The 7,121-nt window shown below is 40.6% G+C and overlaps 1 long non-coding RNA gene across 5 annotated transcripts in view; it reads right to left on the bottom strand.

Moving 5' to 3' along the window:
- Window positions 1-5,621: 5,621 nt before the first annotated feature.
- Window positions 5,622-7,121, bottom strand: part of LOC310922586 — a 40,895-nt gene continuing 39,395 nt past the window's right edge. For all 5 annotated transcript variants that reach the window (XR_014592444.1, XR_014592445.1, XR_014592446.1 and 2 more), the window contains one exon: window positions 5,622-6,736. This is a non-coding gene — a long non-coding RNA (uncharacterized lncRNA). The remainder of the gene's footprint in view (window positions 6,737-7,121) is intronic.

Here is a 7,121-nt window from a genome sequence, read left to right as displayed (position 1 = left end):
GACAGCCACGTCAATTTATAAAGCATACTGTTCTGTACATGAAATTTTAGAGAACTAAAGACCGAATTAATTTCTAAGGTATCGCAATTTATTATAAACAGATGTGCTAGGGATGAGCACACCTGTTTGTATCTTGACATAGAATTCATAAGCTGGACTTGAACTGACAAGCTCTGCAGTTAGGAATATTGAGACGTATTCTGACGCAGTTGCCAAAGCAATTCCGGAGCCAGCTCTCACTACCTGGTCCGCACAGAGAGCGGCCGCTCCCAGCTCTGGCTGTGACCTGGGGCATTAGGTAGCTATAGTGAATATCAATCTCATATCCACACCATATCAAAGGGATGTTTGCCTGTGTTTCAAATCAGACATGTATCTTTAGTGAATGCAGTACAAATTAAGCTAATTTCTTGGGTTTGACTCTGTAAACAGACTAAGTTATGGTCATCTCAAAGTTCATTGAAATAAGTTTTAAGTCACAAATCTCAGTAGTGTTTGTAAGCCTGCGTTTTCATAAAGCTGACCTTCTTTTGAAATATCTGGACTGAAGGCAAATTTACACCAACCAGAGAATAAAACAGGACATGGAGAGTATTTGCCCCATTTCTGATGTTCTAGTTCTGTCCTTCAAAATAATTAAAGACTGGATTTGCCATAAGGCAGTTTCTATCTTTCTCAAAACAGAAAGGGAGTGGGAAGAAACAGAAATAAAAATATATAAAAGAAAGTGCAGAAAAGAGAAAGGATTGCACAAATCCTCAACTTCGCTTTACGAAAGGCAAAAGACCGAAAGGCTTTTCACTTGGTGAGGGCCAGACCACTGGCTAGGATACAAACCTGGCTCCTCTTGGGTTGTGATGCTGAGTACTCATCCTGCCCCTTTGCTGTGGCTTTTCAGGGAGTGGATTGCCAAAGCACTAGGGAAGGGTCTTCTGCAGGACCAGCTCCTCATTGGAACATCTCCCTAGGGACAATGCCAGTTTGCATCAGTGAGAATTTAACCCACCTGTGATAGATGTAGTGCAGAGGAATGATACCAGGCTTCATAAACCAGTCAAATAAGATGTGCCGATACTGGCTGTAGTAACATGCAGAAATATCTTCACTGGAACAGCAAGAGAATACCACTTGAAAGACAAGCCTTGCCTGTTGGTGAATGTTATTCTTAGCCTGGACTTAGCAAAAAACATTGCAGAGATCCCCAAAATTCCATATACAGTGGGTCAGTAGAGAGCAACAAGCTAGCAGAGGAGTTAAATTAATCTCTTGCATTGTGTCTGCTGCTGAGACTGGTGCAGAAATTCCTGTGCCAAAGGCACTTTGAAAAGAAAATCAGAGTGTGGCCTTTATACAGATTGAAGTCTCTAAGGAGGAAGTCGTAGAGTAACTTGAGAAACTCAAGTGCAGTAAATCACCACAACCGGATGGTGTTCATCTGGGAGTTCTGAGGGGAAATAAAGTGAGAAAAAGCCAAGATACTGACAAGAGGATGCCTTCTTCCCTTGAAAAATGCAGCAGCACAAGAAGGCTGGGAAGCCCTATTATGTTGCCTGTCTTCAAAAGGAGATGAGGAAAATCCTGGGAATAAAAGAGCTTTGAAGCTTGCCACAGTTTTAGGGAGCCCAAAAACCCAGTTCTGAATAACAGCTCAGAAGAGAGCTTGTTGGACAAGAACACCCCATGAAGGTGTTCAGTCTCCCAAACCACTAAGGCTGTTGTAAGGGGGGAAAAGTGCACTTGGTTACTTTGAAAAAAACAGTGGAGCATCCTTCAGAGAAAAAATGGGATGACAGGGTCTTCTCAGAGATCCAAAGATTCTAAAGGTTTTACAGAAATCAACTATAAGCCATTGTCACAGACAATATTAAGAAATAAAACTGAGAATAATACTTGATGATTTCATCCTGGAATGAACTACAAATCAGTTTGGAAGAAGTGAATATGAGAAGCATTTCTCTTTCTATTGAGGCAGGGAAAGGTGAACACTCAGTAGTAGGTATCCGGACTAGTGTCATAACAAATAAATGAGTCTGAATCGCAAATCCTCGTGCATACAAGTTAGTGTATCCAGAATCCACCCAAGATCTGGATTCAAGTCACACATGTGGTTCCCATCTTAAAAGAGGACAAATCAATTCCTGGGTTGAAACTCCTGAGGTTTGTGCTCTGAGGTTTGAATACTCCATATTCAAAGACTTCAGCCTACACGACAGTTACGTATGAAATACGGGGGGTGGGATGAGTGCATGTGTACACATAGCATGCAAAGGAAGCAATTAAATGTAAACCCAAAACAATTTAAAAAGTGATTTATGGCAAAAAGTGCTCTGACGCTGAGACTGAGTATTTGTTCTTTACATTAACTTGCTGCAGCTAGTTGAAAGGGCAGAAGAAGAAGTAACAGACAGTGGGAATTTTGCTGGGTTGGGTGAGCTCACTTACAATGAAACATTTTAAATTATCTGGATTTACATGACTTTGTACCTTTCCATTTTCTATCCTAGATTTGTTTTTTTTTTTAGTTACTGTACTCTAGGCCCCATGTACTGAAGGCAAATCTTCTTCAGTTTTAATTCATTAGATTTTGAAAGCTTTCAAAGGAAGTCACAGGTAGGAATTAGAGAAAATACAGAAAGTGGGACACTTCTGACTGGCTTGTATGTTTGTCTAAAGAGAAAGCTTTTTTTTAAAGAAAACTGTAGGAGGGTTTGTAAAAATAGATATTTACATTTACATACTGGGACAAATCCTCAGCTGCCATGGAGCAGTATTGCTCCATCTTCTTGAACAAGGCTAGCCCTATTCAGCACAGCTGAGGACCTGCCTCTCACACATGCACATATATGTGTGGAATATGTCCAGGATTCTGTACTTTTCCAAATGTACAGAAAGCTGGTTCTTCCTCCAGGTGCTTTTGCCTGTGCACTAGGTTGTGGGAGTTACAGCTCCTCTGGTTTTAACTGACAGTGGTGTCTTCAGGGAGGCAGGGTGCGAAGGAATGCTGAAGTGTAAGGAGAGGGACGCACAAACAAAGGAACTGGCATGAACACAGAAACCCAGAGAAGAAGGTGATGAGAGAAATAGGAAAGAAAATAGTATCCCACATAGCCATGCTGTGCCAAGCAATGTCTGCATTCACAACAACTGGGAGTTAAACTGTGATTACGTAGCAACCATGACTTTTGGAAAACACCTCAGGTGTTTCCAGTTAGGTAACAGGAATAGCGGGAGACCTGCTACTGATAGCAAGGTGAAGAAAAAGGAGCTCTGTGCTCAGCTGTGCTGTTGCAGGAGTCACATAACACAGCATAGAGAGTAGGTGTCACATCAGATAGTATACTAATAGGTGCCAGCCTATTAGCCACCTTCACCCCTTTCCCCTCAGTCTTTCCCTGTGTGAGAGTCAAGTGAATATCAATGTGAAACAACTCTGTATGACCGCGTGCCTCTGCCCACACAGTGGGACCCTAGTAGTGATTCAGTCTGTACTGGACTCAGGACACACAACGTACACTGAATATCCATAATAAATAATAATTACCACAGTAGGGGGCAGCAGCCAGCTGTGGAGGAAGAGTAGGGCCAGCTGCTGGAAGAGATGTAGACACTGGCTGAGCATGCAAGCTGGGCACTGGGGAGGGCAAGAGGGCCATGGCTGGGAGCCAGTGGCAGCTTACTGCCAAGAAGAGGGAGATAAAAGCACAAAAGAGTTTCACCAGAGGGAGCTGCTCCTGGCCACCCCTCAGCAATCGGTAGCAGCCCCGATCCAGGAGGGAAGGCCGATGGCAGACAGGAGCATCGCCAGCCTGTGAGCGTGGCCAACACTGCTCACACATACCATGCTGGAGCTAGCAGGAGGGGTGTGTGTAAACCAGGCAAGCCTGCTGCAGGGAAACAGCCCTGCACAGACCTCTGGCTTGCAGGAGACCCATACCTCTTCCAGAAATGAGGACAGACCCATCCTCTTCCCCTCAACATCTCCTCAGATGCACCTCCAGCTAAAGCAGGGTCAGTACTCCAGAAATGAGTGCAGATGCAAAAGAGACTGTCAGGCACATGGTCAATGCTTTTCTGAACCCCCTGATGCTCAGGTCTCCTTGATTTCATCTACAGAGAAGTGTTCTGGTAGCACTGAAGATCCCCAAACAGCAATGCTATTGTTTGTCTGAATTCCTTGGAAGGCCTGATGCTTAGTGCTTGGGTTCCCCAGGTGGTATGGTAAACAAAAATCTGCTTTTGAACACATTGCACACACTCAGCAGTCCAGTCATCAAGTACAACTAAAATTTATCATAATTTAAAATATTTTTCTAACTCCTCTGAAAAGTAATTTCTAAGACCAAATCAGCTCACCAGTCTCATTTTCTCACGGTCATTCATGGCATGCTTCTCCAACACTGGCTTCTAAACAAGAGTCAACAGCATCAGGTCAGCTCTTCTATTTGTCCCATATGGAATACTCAACTCTTACACCAGCACAGTGTAACATTTAATTAGCACATGTTCTCTGTAATAATTATAACAATGTGGCACATTTCCCTTGAATTTAGCATAGTGAAATTTATATTTACTTATATTCATGTCTTACCTTCAAGCATGCTTTCTGTGCCTGGTTATTTTTCACTGAGTTCAGTTGCAAATAGATAAAACCTGTTTGCTTTTCTCTCCCAAGGAGTAGCATGTGTATTTCCAGATTCTATTCATATCCATCAGGAAAAGTCACACACAACAACTGAAGCTTAGTTGGGCTGCTTTTTTTTTTTTTTCCTGTGTTCCTAGTTGGTTGAGCATAGGGGATGTAATATGGGTGATGTTAAAGTAGAGCTGCTTTTCCTTCATTTCTCAACATAGCAGCTGATGGATCTTTTGGTCCCAGTAAAAAGAAAGAGATGCCATCCAAATCTCCTATTATGTAGCCCTCAAGAGAGTGAAGAAATTCATAGAGGCAAATAGGGTATAGTATCAGGGAGAAACATCCATCATTTTTGCGGGTAGTAGACAAGCATAATCCATGTGTGAGCTCAAATGCAAATTCATGGGCAACAAAAAGCCTATATGTTGAACATATATACAATTCAAACACACAGATTCTTTCTGAATAACTTAAATCTGAACATCTGACCTTAAGAATCAGCCTCAGTTAAGCACTGGCAAACACCAAGATTTGGAAGGAAGTTAGAGGTGTTGCACTACTTTGAAAGCTCTGTTTTAAACTAGCTGTCATTACGAATGTCTGCTGGTACCTTACAGCGTGTCATGGGTGAGCATAATGAGAATGAGCCAATGGAGTATGTTGAGCTATGCTTTCTTGCATGTCCTTGTAGCTCAAGTTATCCTGTCACACAGCCATAACAGGTAAGCTCTGAATCTACTTATGCCACATTCTAATTGGTTCCATTTAATTTGTGTATATGTATCTCTGTGTGTGTTTCTATATACATATGTGCATATGTACATATGTATATTTGGACATCCTTATTAAAAGTAAATATGCATATTGTCACAGGTTATTGCTATGTTCGTAAGAGATTCTTAGAGTAGTTTGCTTTATTATACAATAAAACCATAGAGACTAATTGCCTTCTTTAGAATAAATAAGGAACACAGGACTCATTGTACCATATACGTTTAATAGTTTGGACATCTCAGTGCCCACATGAAAACAAGGAAACATATATTGCAACATGCAGTATAATTATTTCAGCGAGGAACATCCATCCCACACTCCTAGAAATATGAGATTCAGCATCACGAGATTCTAGAATTATGTCATCAGCTGCACGAGTTTCACAGCTTTTCTTTATGATTTTATCTTACAGAAGTAAACTCCAACAAAAATGTATAACACTGCCAATTTGGCTGCACATTCATGTTAATACTAGCTGTAAAGATTTCAGAAAGGTGAATAGCATCAGCATTTCTATTCATATGTGTGCACTCATCTATATACACATGCATGCAGACACGTGCACATATAAATGCACACAGACATGTCTGTGTTATGTATATAACCTGTCTTTAGATATGCCATTATTTTATAAGATTAATTACAAGTACATTAAACATGGAAACAAAGTTCTATACAGTGGACCAATTTAAAGAGGTCCCTGCTTGTGCACAGAAGATCAAGCTAGCTGAGATCATTAAGCATCATCGAATGAGGCTGCAAGTAGCTGGAACATTCCTTAATAAAAATTTAAAGAGCGCAGATTAAAATTATATTCCTCCAATCGAACAGAACACAAAGGCAAAGACAGTCAATTACAACCAAGATCTCATCTAACACAAAAGGAGTGTTGTAGTTTGTAGATCAGAATTTATTGCCTGAAGTGAACAGCTAGGTTTGTGACTATGTATATAATTACTTTCTACAATGTACTCTCCAAGCACTCAGATGTAGTTATGGAAGATGATGTCTTCCATAATTTTAGTCTGTTATGTTCATGACCAAGAGTTAGAAAACCTCAACAGCATCAAAGACTTTTTAATCTGTGCTATTCTGTCTTTTTACATTATGAGAAATAAAAAATGCAAAATGCCATATACTTGTTTTTTTGAACTTCTAGGTTAACTGTTTTAATAGTGGTTTTTGGGTCAATAAAGTGGCACCAAGGAAATGGTTCAAGCGGGATACTCTACCTGTGTGCCTGGTCAGAATGCTTGCAGCTTTCCCCTGGACACGTCAGGAGGGCCTTTTGGTGACAAGACACTAAGGGTGCTCAGCTCTATACCAGATCTGTTGTTAGATCAGAGAAATGCATCACATCTTTAAAATCTCATAACAAAAAAAAAGATACTGACAGGCAGTTCTGTGACAAGAGGAAATGAATAACAAGAAGGCTGAAAGGACTGCTACATTAGAGAAGATTAAGTGAGCTAAATATCTATGAGTTACCTTAACACTAACTAAACACATTACACTAGTTAAAAGAAATCAAAGAAGGGAAAGAAAGAAATTTGCAAACGGATGTAAAAAGAAGAAATATGATGACATTAAGAAAGGAAAAACTCCTGACAACAAGACACTCTAGGCAACACAACCTCTCCCTTGAGATATAGCATCACTTAGGAAATTTAATCTAGGCACAAAAAAAACACAAAAAATATGCCATAAGAAACAA

Source organism: Zosterops lateralis, assembly GCF_965231275.1.
Source record: "Zosterops lateralis genome assembly, chromosome: 2".
Lineage (NCBI taxonomy): Eukaryota > Metazoa > Chordata > Aves > Passeriformes > Zosteropidae > Zosterops > Zosterops lateralis.
The sequence above is the reverse complement of the archived record's forward strand: the minus strand, read 5'-3'. Positions and strand labels throughout refer to the sequence as shown.